Source organism: Acanthochromis polyacanthus, chromosome 9, assembly GCF_021347895.1.
Source record: "Acanthochromis polyacanthus isolate Apoly-LR-REF ecotype Palm Island chromosome 9, KAUST_Apoly_ChrSc, whole genome shotgun sequence".
NCBI classification, from domain to species: Eukaryota; Metazoa; Chordata; class Actinopteri; family Pomacentridae; genus Acanthochromis; species Acanthochromis polyacanthus.
The window spans coordinates 14,476,919-14,491,549 of NC_067121.1; the positions used below are offsets into that span (position 1 = coordinate 14,476,919).

The following is a 14,631-nucleotide window of genomic DNA, read 5'->3' on the forward strand; positions in this document are numbered from 1 at the left end:
TTACAGAAGCCGGTTTCATGAGGAGAAGCAAACTGCTGCTGCTGTAGAAGCGAGCTATGAGGACCAGCAATGCCAACAGCACTGTTTGCTTGGTACAACATCCTGATGCTTGGTTTGTGCCACGTAGCCTGCACAGCCTGCAGGCTGTGTCACAATAGATTCTGGATGTGGAGGTCTGGAAACTGCAAAACCTGAGCTGTAAAAAGATAAACAGAAGCAGTCATTGTAGGGACATCTGCACTTAAGAAACACACCAATGACATTTAGTTAACTATTCCAGCCATTCATTCATGCCATTCATCCAGGCATTTATCCCTGGATTTTAGATAATTTTTTAAGTCATTCATCCATGACATTAAGCAAACTGTTTCAGCCACTGTTTCTTCCTGGCTTTTACATAATTTCTCTGCCAAGGAAGGTGGCGGAGTTATGTGATGATCAGCATTGGTTTGTCTGTTTGTCTGTCTGTCTGTCTGTCTGTCTGTCTGTCTGTCTGTCTGTTAGTGACATCACTCAAAAACCAACTAACGGATTTGGATGAAATTTTCAGGGAACTTCAGAAATGACACGAGGGCAAAGTGATTAGATTTTGGCAGTGATGCGGCTTATAGTCTGGCTCCATGGGTTTGTTAAATATTTCTGCATCATTGCGAGATAGCTGAAATAACTGTAACTACAAGTGAATCAGCTGCCTACTTACGATAACATGATTGCGATCCTACTATAAAACGAAAAACTGCAGACTTATCAGAACTTATACATTGGAAATCATGCAATGACTGAGCAGCCTTAGCAAAGTATTGCACTCTTTGAGTGCTTTTTTTTGTTATTTAGGCTGTTTATCCATGTCCTTTAACTAATTATTGTAAACACTTATCCATGACTTTTGGCTAAGCATTTTAATACTCAAATAATTTGCTATGAAGTCAGAATTAACTCAAAATATAAACCAAAGTTATTCATACACAGTTTGTTCTCTTTTATTTTCCTTTTTTTCAAATTAGTGTCACAGTCTTCCATCATACCTCCTGTTAACTGCAGCTATACCCTATTGAGAGCATGCATCATGGTTGGTCTCTATGAAACTAATAACCAAATTTAATCAAATTGCTGTTTTGAGCATCATCTGTCACTCAGTGCTGCTTTTCGGCAGTCATACAGTTTGTCCCTGAGGATACGTATGACTGGGTCTTGGCTATGATACCTGCAATGTACACATTTCTGAATTGCTGGAACTGTCACAGTAGGACACAGACTGTTTTCCTCTTTATCTTAAAACTAAGGTGTCATCAGGAGATGTCTGTCTTTGTCTGTCCAAGGAAATCTCACAGCAACTTTGAAAAATTCATTGTGTCTCATGCTACATGGGCAAGAAAAGTTAATTGAAAACACAGACTCTTGTTAAACGATGATGCCTGTCAAATGCTTTAATGGTAGCACTTCTTGTTATGGTATGAGTTCCTCAGCACACATAATACCTACAATCAGTTACCCTATGATTACTAACAACTTTTAAACACAATTTATTAGTACTTAGTACCACTGTAGTCCAGACAGAAACATGTCAACAAGCATTAGCTTGACTGCCATTAAATCTACTTTACTCTATCTCATAACCTGTGAAAATTAAGTAATCTGCATACACTTTTTAAAAAAAAATTGTTTGCTTAATGATGATGCTAACTAGGTACACTTTATGTCTGCTAAAATTCAGCATGTTATTTGTCATGGTGAGCATGTTGGCATGTAATATTTCTCTTTTCGTGTAGAGCTTGTCACGGAACTAGAGAGCTGGACCCGAGCAGAGAGCCACACTACCAAGACCGGAGAAGATGAGAACGATATTTATTGTGAAACTGAGTGGATTATGGCGGGGTGAGAGATGTTGAAGAGCAGGTACGGGGAAGGCGGCAGGAGGAGTGGGTTTTGGGGGGCCGGGTGGTTCCGGAGTCGGGGATCGGCGGTCACTGTCGGTCCGTGGGAGGAAGGAGTGTGGCTGCTGGTGAAGACGGCTCCCTGGCGGCCGGCGGCAGGTGGGGGGAAACGACGATCCGGTAAGGGGTGGGGGCCGGAGGAGGCTGGGTGTGGGACAACGGCGATCCAGCGGCCAAGGTGTTCGTGTTGTGGAAAAATTAAGCCACTGCTATAATAAATCTATGTCTGTGTGTGTATCTGAGTGCAGGCCCTTTGCCCTCTGACTGAAATGGTTTACAGATAGCCTGTAGGTTGTTTCCTCTAGGATAACTGCCAGTATCAACAAAAGTGTTGTTTGGAGATAAGGGTGCAGGTGTTCGTGTGAGAAAATTTGGGGGAGGCTGCCTCCCATGGGGAAAAGTGCCGGCCGCCCACGAGTTTCCAATTAAAATTATTAGGGAGTAAAGATTCGCTCTTTCCTTAAATTATGTAATACTGGCAGCTGGCGGTGGCAAAAAGAGGGATGGGTTAAGGGCATGAACTGACCCCAGCTCAGAGGGTATAAAAGATTGTATTATCTGACAGTAAGTTCAGAGGGCTTCCGGAACCTCTCTCAGTGTTTTGACCTGTGTTAAACAGAATAAACACTTTTGGCATCTGAAGACTCGACTCCTGGACTCCTTTGATGATTCTATGGTGAGACTTAGATATTTTCAGACCGAGAACTTAGAATTAAATCACAGTTGTTAATACATAGAGTGATCAGGTTAAACATAGATTTTACGTAGTGGGGCAACTGGCCCCCCCACTACAATTGGCGAGTCCAGCCCAGGAGGAAGCGGGGACGACTGGAGACCCGGCGGCTCGGGCGGAGGCTTGGAAATCACCCAAAGGGCCCAAAATTTACCTACTGCGTGACAGACGTCAGTTGCTACGGTTATCCTAGCAATGTCACGTTGGCAGAGCTCTGATCAAATGAGGGTCAGAGGTCAGTCGCCATCAGAAAATTGGGCGATAGTAGATAGAGAAGTGATAGAGAAAATACGTCGCTTGTCCGGTTGAAAGCGACTCCCGCGGAGGAAAAAATAGCAGCTGATGGATGGCTGCCAGGGATTGTAGTCCCAGAAAAATAGGTGCGCATAGTAGTTTAGATTAAAGGCCGTGTACATATGTATAAAGGAACTATAAATGTAAATAAGTATAACTGGTTTAAAAATCATATTAAGTTGAGTGTGAGGATGAAATGATTAAAATAAGTGTTTAATGAATGCAAGAAGTAACATAGGAATGTCTGTAAATAGGTGTAGATAGGTGTAGAAATAGCAGTGTACAGAAGGAAGAAAAAAAAGGGGGGTTTTTCACTCCCTTTGATTTTCAAGAGTGAGCGCGAAAGGAGGGGCTGTAGGAAAAAAAAGTTTTTTCACTGCCTCTGAGTTTCAGGGCGAGTGTGAACGGAGGGGCTGTTTGAATAGGCTGCCTGTTGGCAGAGTTTTGACACACACACACTAGCGTACACTCACACACATTCACTCGCACACATATACGCACACACACGCTAGTGCACACACCCACACACATTCTTGCGCGCATCCGCGCACTCGCCTACACACACGCGCACCTCAACACACACACACACACACACACACACACACACACACACACACACACACTCATTCACACACGCAAACTCACACGCACACATGGATACACACACATTCTTATAAAGGCATTTAGGTGGGGACACACATTCAGATAGAAGGTGATTATTACCCTTACTGCTATATTTCAAAAATTTAGTGCAGGTAAATAGCCTTTTAGCTGCAATTTCATCAGAAACCTAGTGAAGTCCGGCTTATAGGCCCTCACTTTCAAAAAAATAAAAAATAAATAAATAATAATAATAATTTTTCGCATTTATAGGGATACTTACAGAGTGATCCTTGCTAAAACAGAAATACACATATTTTGCAGCAAGGACTGCTGCACAAATAAAGGGAAAAGAAACAGGATTTATTAAAAGAAACTGCAGCTGATGTTTGATGTCTGACTTGGCTGAAATTGGAGCATTTTAAAACACAATAAGTCATTATTATAAGAATAATGGGGACTAAACAAAGCAAACTGTCTGATGACCAGCTGACGCCTGCTGAGCTGATTATGCTACAGCATCCTACCCAGAAGAGGAAAATAAAGAGCTGCATGAGAAAATGGAATAAATTTACAGGAGGACAAGATAAATGGCCATTAGAGGGCACTTTTAATTTAAGGTGCTGTGACCGCGTGGAAAACGAATTGAGAAGAAGTGACAAATTAAATGACCGAAAGCATCAAAAGAAAAGACTGAAAAACTCTGAGCCGAGAGAAATTTTACAGCATTTTAAATATGAAGGAGCACATAGACAAATGGCAATACAGGCGACTTCAGCTCCGCCTCTGCCACCTCCTTACAATACAGAGGCTAAGGGACAATTTCCCTTACATTCTCCTGAAATGGATGGAGAAATAACAGGAACTCTGACAGTACAGATGTTTGATAAAAAAGATGCAACATCAAAAAGTACATCCCAAAAAACCGAAACCACACACACTGAACCCCATTATCAGAGAAGAGTCACAATGAGAGAAGACAGGGGGTCAGAGGACAGCATTAGGAAAGCCATGGAACAAATGAATGAAGAAAAATACAAAGTGCCTTATGGCATTGATGTTCTGAGGGATGATTCTGGTTATGTGTCTCGTCCACTAGCAGCATCAACCCCATTGAGCAAAGTGTTTTCAGAGCAGGAGCAGGAAGTGGAAGAAAGAGAGAGAGAAAGAACATATTGGGAGGAACATGAACAAAAGGAGAAAGAACATCTCCTACAACTTCATGCATATGAGGAAAGAATTAGAAAGGCTCAAGAAAAGATAGATGCAAGTGCAGAACGCATCTCACAAAGATGGTCAGAGACAGAAAGTATAATAAAAGAGATGAAAAAGCAAGTAGATAAGAAATTGGAAACTTTGGAATCAGAAGACGACAGTAAAAAAGGGAGCAGCCCAGGCAGGGAAACACTGACAAATTGTGTGGGAAGAAAACATTCAACAGGGATTCCAGAAAAACATGCAGCATTGGTCCAACGCAGCCTAAGCCGGGACGACTACGAATCAGACAAAGAGGAGGAACAGGAAGTCCTGGATACAGAGGAACTGGAAGAGGAGGAGGAGAGGAACTGGAAGAGGAGGAGGAAGACTCTGACGAAGAGGACCCTGTGAGTAAAAAATATGATGTGAGCATTGCATTGCTGTCTAATCCTCCTACTCCTAGACACCTGAAACTACGAAGCAGAACTGTTTCCTTCCGGTGTGGGAGAAAAAGGACTCCATCTAATCCCAAAGGAAAGACAGAGACTGCAGCTCCACAATATCCTCTGCTGGCCAAGGGGCCCTGTAATCAAGAAAGGTATGGGAGGCTCTGAGAAAAGCCTACCCCTCGAGAAGGGATCCATCCAAACTGGAGAAGCAGACCCTGGGACAAGATGAGAATCCTCTACAGTTCCTACAGAACTATCAGAGAACCTGGAAGCTACAGACAGGAGCAGAATGGAACAGTAATGAGTCATCAAAAGCATTGTGTCTGCTTTATGTCAAAAATGCCATGCCTAAACCTGTACAAGAGAAATTGAATGGGGTGGTGGGTTTGTTGAAGATGGACTGGCCGGTGTTCTCTGAACATATTGTGCATTTTGTTGAAGTTTATAGAAACGAACAGAAGGCTGCAGAAGAACAAAGCAAACAGCTAGCAAATAAGCTAACACAGCTGCAGATAGGAGAACTGACAAAGCAGAAGAAAGACAAAGAAAAAGCTAGACATCAAGCAGCAGTGACAGTTGTAGCACCTGAAGTAAAGGCAGAAGGAGCCAAGCCTGAGTCAACAACCGCAGCAGTAATCCAAGCTCCAGTGTATGCTGCTGGTATGCAACAACCCCAGGTGCAACAGCCTCAACATTCTACTAACCCTCCTTCTTATACTCCTGTACAGCAGCCTGTTCAGTCTGTCCAGACTCAACCTTCACAGGCCCCACCCATTCATGTGCACCTCAACCAAGGAGGACCGGCAGGGTACTCCACACAGGGAAGAGGAAGACCCAATTTCCGTGGGGGATCCATGCAGCGAGGAAGGTGGAGAAGACCGTATCCACCACAGCCTCCATATCCACCTCAGCAGCAGCCACAGGTTGGTGTCTCTGCCACATCAGGTCAGCAACAACTGCAATGCTGGGGATGTGGGGGAAATGGACACATGCAGAGAAACTGTCCCAGCAACGCCAACATCTCCAATCCATGGATGGGACCAGCAGCAAACTGGCAATAGGGAGGCCCAGAGAAATCACAAAGGGAGAATGAGCAAATGAAGAATGCACGTGTATACTGGACCAGACTCACCACACCAGTCTCTCACCTCACTCAATCTTGGGAAACCTGGAAGCCACTGGTAATGCATCAATACAATGCAGCTCGAGAACCAGCGCTGCCTCTACATTGTACCATGCTATACGACGAACATCAAAGCTATGGTGACTACGATGACTGCTGGGATGAGGTAATCAATAACACTACCACTATTCTACAATATCAAGACATCATTGTGGGACCTCAAGGCACTGCAGCGAAAGTAAGACTTACAGAAGAAATGAGTGACTGGTTTCAAGTGCCTGAATCGGTACCACACATTACTTTGCTTATTGCAGAAGGACATGAATCACATGATTTAGGACCAACGATGCGCCAAAGCCAACAAATAAAAAACTGGATTCCAACAGACTGTAAATTTCTCAGTGTATCTCCTGACGGGCTCTATTTGAAAATTCAATGTACCGATGCAGATGAGGCTATAGCTGAAAAAGTAATGTAACCAAAAGAAGCTAGAAAGCAGATGGTCATTTCAGAAGAACATGTACCTTTGTTAGAACAAGTTCCATCGCATGTCTGGTCAGAACATAAAACTGATGTAGGTCTAGTCAAATCAGCTGAACCATTGCAGTTTCAAATCAAAGAAGAAACCAGACTGCCTTATCAGAAACAATATCCACTGAAATATGATGCCACAGAGGGTATTAGACCCATAATATCTGGATTACTAGAAGCAGGAGTCCTAGTAAAAGTTAGGAGCCCCTGCAACACACCTATTTTCCCAATCCGAAAACCAGGAAGTAATGATTATAGACTGGTGCATGACCTCAGAGCTATTAATGCCATCATCACAGAAGAAAACCAAATAGTTCCTGACCCTCACACTCTATTGTCCAATATACCGCCAAACACCAAGTGGTACACAGTCATAGATCTGTGTTCTGCTTTTTTCAGTGTACCCGTTCATCAATCATCACAATATCTGTTTGCTTTTACCTATAAAGGAGAGCAATACACATACACACGGTTGCCACAGGGTTTTGTTCATTCTCCATCCATATTCAATCGAGTACTTGCCAATGACCTAAGCCATGTAGACATACAGTCAACCACATTAATGTATGTGGATGACATCTTGATCTGCTCAGAAACAAAAGAACAGTGTGAAAAAGACTCCATCACTCTCCTCAAAGCCTTAGCAGAAGGAGGTCACAAGGTCAGCAAAAAGAAATTGCAGTTCTGCCAGAAGTCTGTAGAGTACTTAGGCAGACAATTGAGTGGAGATAAACGATGCATAGCTCCATCTCAAACAGAGGCCATACTTAAAACTCCAAAACCTCAGACAGTAGGCCAAATGCTGACTTTTCTAGGGATGACAGGCTACAGCAGGCCGTGGATATGTGATTATGCTATTAAAGCAGCTCCATTAAGAGCACTCATCCGCGCAGCAGGACAAGCTAATCAGTCAACAAAACTCCAGTGGACCACAGAGGCAGAAGGTGCATTCCAGTCCTTAAAGCATGATATGCAGACGGCTCCGGCTTTGGCTAATCCAGACTACAGTAAATTATTTCACCTTTATGTAGCAGAGCGTCAAGGTTATGCATGTGCTGTACTAATGCAAGATTCTTCTACAGGAAAGCAACCTATTGCTTATTACAACACTAAGCTAGATGCAGTAGAAGAAGGCCTGCCTCCTTGTTATCAAGGTCTGGCCGCAGCAGCTTTTGCTTACAAAAAAGCTCAGGTCATAACTATGGGTCACCCTGTAACACTGTACACATCACATCAACTGCATGCCTTATTGACAGGACCACGCTTTGTTATAACACAAGCCAGATGCACTGGCTATGAGGTTTTGCTTTCAGGATCTGAATTAACCATTCAAAGATGTACAACTGTCAATCCAGCCACTAGAATGGTCCTTCCAACTGAAGGAACCCCACATGACTGTTTACAAGAATCAGAAGCCTTTATGAAAGTACGCGACAATCTTTACAATCAGCCCATTCCATCAGATCTCATTTTGTTTGTGGATGGATCTTGCATTCGTGACATGACCGGCATCAAAGCAGGTTATGGTGTAGTTCAGTTAAATCCAGATAACACCTTTGAAACATTATTGATGGTAGCTGTAGAACAACCATGCTCCGCCCAATTAGCAGAAATCAAGGCTTTAACTACTGCATGTCGTTTAGCGGCTGGTAAGCGAGCAAACATTTACACAGACAGTGCCTATGCATATGGAGTTTGTCACATCAATGCTAGCATTTGGAAACAGAGAGGTTTTGTTCGTGCTGATGGAACTCCAGTGCTTCATGGTCAGGCTGTGGCAGATTTGATTATGGCCATGCAGCTACCTTCACAGTTAGCCATAATTAAGTGTGCAGCCCATCAAAATAGCACATCATTGGTCGCCCAGGGCAACAACTTGGCAGGTGAAGCCGCAAAACAGGCCACAGGACAAACTATACAGGGCCCATTGTTCAATCTTTAATTGATGCCCAAACAGCAGCTCCTGAGGCAGAAAAACGCTTATGGTTGCAAAGGGGGGCCATTCGGACGGCTGCCCCACATGAGGGTTTGTGGAGAAGTGCTCATGGTCATTTTGTTATGCCATTGTCACTATTGAACGTAGCTATTAAGATCATGCATGAGCCAGACCACTGTTCTAGAGTTCAGGTGTTGCAGAAACTACAGACTGTATGGTGGTCACCTTGTATGGCAGCGGCAGTTGACAGGGAACTCTCCCTGTGTCCTCATTGTTCAAAATACAATGTCAGAAAGATGTTCACACACCCAATTGCTCATATTCCCGTCCCTGAGGGACCCTTTAAACATCTTATGATGGATTTCATTGATATGATTCATCGTGTACGGAAACAAAGGTACATTTTGGTTGTTGTATGTAGATTCAGTCGTTGGGTGGAGGCCTGTGCCTCCACAACATGTGACAGTAAAGTGGTAGCTACGTTTCTTTGTACTGAGGTATTTCCTGGGTTTGGTCTGCCTGACACTATTTCATCAGATAGTGGTCCTCATTTTGTTTCCAGAGTGGTAAAAGAAACATTTAAACTACTCCATATTAAGCAGAAATTTGGCTGTGTTTACCATCCTCAGTCACAGGGCTCCGTTGAGCGCGCCAACGGAATCCTGAAGACAAAAATAGCCAAAATCATAGCTGACAATGATGGCAGGTTAACCTGGGTTGATGCTCTGCCTATTGCCTTAATGGCAATGCGTTCACAAACTAACAGACTAACCCATTTAACCCCGCATGAAATGCTTACAGGACGTCCTATGCCTGTGCCACAGCACAGGGGCCCGGTGGAAGGCCCCTCACTACCTCAGTTGCAGCAGGAGTTGGGTAATTATTTGAGATCTTTAACTAAGATCCACAGACTTATCTTCCAACAGGTGAAGGAGGCTAACAACAAGGACGAGACTCAGATCCCGCTCGACAAGCGTGACATCCAGGTGGGCGACCAGGTGTTCATAAGAGTGTTCAGACGGCACTGGAACGAACCACGTAGAGACGGACCGTTCACAGTTGTTCTTACCACTCCGACTGCTCTAAAAGTCGAAGGTAAGCCCTACTGGTTCCATCGTAATCACTGCGCTCCCCATCATCCGCTTGAGCCACCTGGACATCACCCTGACCAGCTTGCTCTAACTACGCCACCGTTGCATGCTGAAGGGGCAGCACACAGCGCCCCCAGCTGCTCACGTTCTAGCTCACCTGCAGTGAGTGGTGCGCCCTCCTCGCCACAAGGGCAGCGAAGGTCTGCACGACTGCTGGCACGCCGTCCCCAAAAAGGGTATAAACACCTCACTCGCATTGGTTATGTCTCCCCAACCACTACAGACACTGATGGTGCAGTTGTTTCTCCAGCTTCTCCAGAGACTGACAGTCCTGCTGTGGACTCCCCATTCTCCTCTCAAAGCAGCTCTGATGGAGCGGGATTCCCTCCTTCCTTCCCTCGAGCGGGCCCCAGTGGACAGCTGCCCTCCGGGGCTGCCCCCTCCGTGCCTGACTCTTCCCCTTCTTCGCTTGCATTCTCTGCTGAACTACTCTCGTCTGAGGGTCAGCGTGTCTGGCTGGACTCAGACTCTGACTAATCTCTTTCTCCTCTGGTTGCTAACCCTTGGTGGGTTCGCAAGGGGGGAGCTACTGTTGACTGTTCCTGAGGACAGTGGACACTCATCAAACTCACTACAAACATGTGCTATGGCAATGACTACTCTAGTGACTAACTCAAAGGGTGTAGAATGGAATGATCAAAGGTTAATTGTGAATTATGTGAAGATTAATGCTTATGACCATGCTTTAATAACTGTTTTTGTTGATTCTGAACCAGTAAGTAAGCACTGGATAGGTTACCCAAGAGCTAAAGAATGCCATGGAGAGGGGATGGTGACTATAAGGGTAAGGTGCACATACACCACATGTCACAGACCAGGACAAAAGATGCCACTAGAAGAGGCCAAAAGAAAAATGCAATTGAATGATGGTAACGTCACAAGAGAGATTTGGAAAAACTAAAAACTGCTAAATGGGACACAAATATGTTTGCGCAGTGGTTGAAATTTTCAGCACAAACAATGTATATAGCTAAAGGATTAACACGACAGAACTGTATAGCCTGTTACAATGCCAGAAGGATCCCTCAATTCAAAATATTGCCAGGGAGCAAAATAGGTGATTGTTTGGATCCAGACAGGTGTTTTGCTAATTGCGCTATGCACATGGCAAGTGAGTACAACTGGCGTTGGTCTGGAGATCATAGTATTTGCCCACAATACATTACAAATAATGAATATGATGTATCAAGTGTATTGCCTCCAGTGGTGCAACAGTTTGATGATATGGTTTTTCCATTCTGTATAGCGAAAGGGGCAGAGTTGGAGGCCATCACAAAAAGAACAACAACCAGCATGTGGGACTCAGCAGGGTTGGTGCAGTGCTACAGCCACTCATACAGCATTTCCACAACGTATGGTTCAGCGGCTGCAGCAGTTAAAATATGTAAGTCAGGAACCAATTCCCGCTTAAGGTGTGCTCAGGTCGTACCAAATGGGGAATGTATAATTTATCAACTGAATAGAACTTTTGTGCAGGAATACTGTATACCTAAATTGGATGGCACTGTCCCACTAGGTGATATCTATTGGACATGTAATCAGAATGATACATTGTTAACACAATTGCCATCGGGATGGGAAGGAATATGTGCACCCCTAATGCTTACGGGACAGTTGTCAATAATAGCCCAGAGGCCTAACCGTTTACAGGAAGCAGAACCCCTCCCTACACCAAGAAGCACCAAAACACCAGGAAGAAGTAGGTCTCAAATGCAAAATAGGAATAGAACAGGAAGCAGAAATAGCACACCAGAGCCAAACAAAAGAAACATAAAAAGGAAAACCACGAGAAGTATTAAATTGGATGGATGGGATTGGAGAAATTCGGGAGAGGTATACATTAGTTGGGACCAAGTTCCATATGGGGTACCATATGAGCATGCAGCAGTGCACCCGGGATGGATAGAATCAGGACGAGTTGCAGGATCAGTTCCTATGTATGGACAGGCAGTTAATGCCCAATATGTAGCTAGAAATAGCCGGTGGATAAATCTTCTCTGGTGTAATCAACAGAGGTTTATTAATTATACTATAAAGGGTTTGTCCTTAGTACGAGAACAATTGCATGCTACATCAATAATGGCTCTTCAAAACAGGTTTGTCTTAGAGTCTTTAATGGCGCCACACCAAGGAGTTTGTGAAGAAATAGGAGACGAGTGCTGCACTGAAATACCGCTGCATACAGCAGCTGATGGTAACCTAACACAAGTTCTGAATGAAATGCGTAGAATGAGAGACGAGCATGTTCTAAATTCTAATTGGAATACTCAGGTGAAGAGTTTTTGGGACTGGTTGTCCAAAGGGGGGTGGCTTAGCACTCTAAAAATGATTGGAATAGTAATTGGAGTGTTTTGCCTGATCGTGGTAATTTTGATTTGTTGCATTGTACCAATACTACGCCTCATGGTGTCTACGGTGTTTAAAAAGATCTCAGGACAATTCCCATTAGTGCAGGTGCAGTATACAGAACAAGATAACACAATATCAGCATACGATGCCGAAACTACATGTGACAATGACCACGAAGCTGACACGGTATCTAGGGTGGAGTATGAAGACATGTCGCTGTATGAGGACATGGGAATTCCACCACCAGAGGTGTTGCCCAACCTGTAAGTCCCCCTCCACTCTCCATTGGCAGGTAGAATATTTGTAAATATTTTAAATATGCTTATAAAGGATAGAATGTAGGCTGTTTCATGTATAAATGTACATTGTATGTATTATATCACATAACCTCCCCACAGACTGTAAATGGAGGAAGCCCATTACTCCGGCTGGCAGAAGCCTCCAGCATCAGCCTATTGGGCCGGGCCAGCCCTTAGGGAGCCAGAAGCAGCATGGATGCCAGGCATGGTGCCCCCTGCCCCTGTCCTCTTTCGTCCTTATCTTTCCCCAGGTCGAGCTCAGGGTGGCAGTTCGACGGCGAGAGCAGAGGAGCCACAGGCCTCGGGGAGCTCTCGGATCCTTCACACCCTGCTCACAGCGCCCAGACCAGAGATACGACCTGCAGAGCCAGGGCCGAGTGGAGAAGTGTACAGAGCAGAGGCGAGGCATGCGGGACCTACGACTCCGGATGATCCAAGGGCGAGATCACCTGTGCCTTCCCCAGATTCAGAGGAAGAGGAGTATGTGCCAACATCACCAGGACGAGGGTGGCCCAATGAAGTGGCTCCATCTACCAGGCGACAGGTTAAGAGGCGGGCTCCAGCTGTCACCTACAGTGCCTCAGACAGAGCTCACCTGTTTGAGTGCCTACGACGTCCCATTGAGTATTTTACTTACAACGAACTCTGCGAGGAGGTCGCAAACATGACCAGAGATGTTTTTAGTATCCTGCAAAGAGGTTTGACACCTCAGGCTAGACGCCAATTCTCTGTGATCAGGAAGCGCGAGAGTAGTCGCCTCTACAGAAGCCTGCAACAGATTGATCCACTGACACTGGTTCATTTGCACCGTCGAAACGCTGAGCTGGAGGCTCAGGTTGATGATCAGCAACACCAAATTGTCACATTGCAGCGCACACTAGACGACACCGTGCACAAATACAATGCACTGAACCAGTTCTGCAACTCGCGTTTGCAGAGTCAATCAGAAACAATTGCAGCTATGGAAGAAATGATGGGAAATCAATCTGGGAAGCTGTTGCCAATGCTGGTGGAAGGAAGGGTGCTACAGCTGAGAGCGGCCTCTCAGGCTCAGCAACCCCCAAATGCTCAAGGTCCCCCTCCTTAATCTAGACGCCCGTGAAACTATTGTCAACAAAATAAGAGATTAATGTATATTGAAGATTCTGTAATGATGCTTGTATATTGCTCAGTTGTCGACATATTGCCATGTTAGAATACAAAACACAAAGCCTGTGTTAATGATTGGGGATGATTGAAATGGAGAAATATTACTTTATAAAGTACACTATGCATTAAGTTGTACACTGTGGACATAGGTCCCATGATGTAGTCCGGCCACAAGGTCTGTGCATGACTAGGTTAGGGGATTTGGGATTTTTCTCAAATAGCTGGATGAGTTCAATTTTATGTCCGTAGCGGGACATGGCGAATGGCCACCCCATAACAGGGCAGAAAAACCTACTAAAAAAAAAAACACAGAAAGGGGGTGACCTCATAAGTGTACCAGGGACTGGTGTGGCAGGCTTGTCTCTTGAACGTATTGCATTTATGTTGCATGTGTGATTATATAGTTATGCATTACACTACTGACATAATCACTGATAGTTTTAAGACTAATATAAGACAAGTATAACCATCACTGATTTTGTTCACATGAATGTTTGATGTATTTTTTTGTAAGGAGGTTTAAATTAGGCTTCAGCAGATAAATTCTATATGCCTATGTTTGTGTCGCTGACATTTTAGACATAAATAATTTATTTTTTATTTATTTATTTATTTCATTTATTTAATCAGGGACAATGCACAATAAACATTAATCCATATAAGGAAAATATGCATGTGCCAGGTTATAGCACAAAGAGCTAATTTCCACCTGTAGTCCGATGGTGTAATCTTACCCCATGTAAACGTAACATTTAGAATTAAATAGTGATACCTCATTACACTGAATTGATTACACATAACTTAGATTTTGTTTATTCATGTAATGGTACTCATTGCAGTACTCACTAATGTAGAGTTAGTTTCATGTAACATAAAACCCCACTTT

General features: G+C 44.1%; 1 protein-coding gene across 5 annotated transcripts in view; it reads right to left on the reverse strand.

The window, feature by feature from the left end:
• Positions 1 to 14,631, reverse strand: part of and2 (actinodin2) — a 131,168-nt gene that overhangs the window by 14,383 nt on the left and 102,154 nt on the right. For 2 of the 5 annotated variants that reach the window (XM_051953374.1, XM_051953375.1), the window contains one exon: positions 5 to 196. The exons of 2 other annotated variants lie outside the window; for them this stretch is intronic. The gene's annotated coding sequence lies outside the window, so the exon portion shown is untranslated. Of the gene's footprint in view, positions 1 to 4; positions 5,947 to 14,631 lie in introns of those variants that run through there. One more of the 5 variants, XM_022205091.2, reaches the window with a different exon arrangement.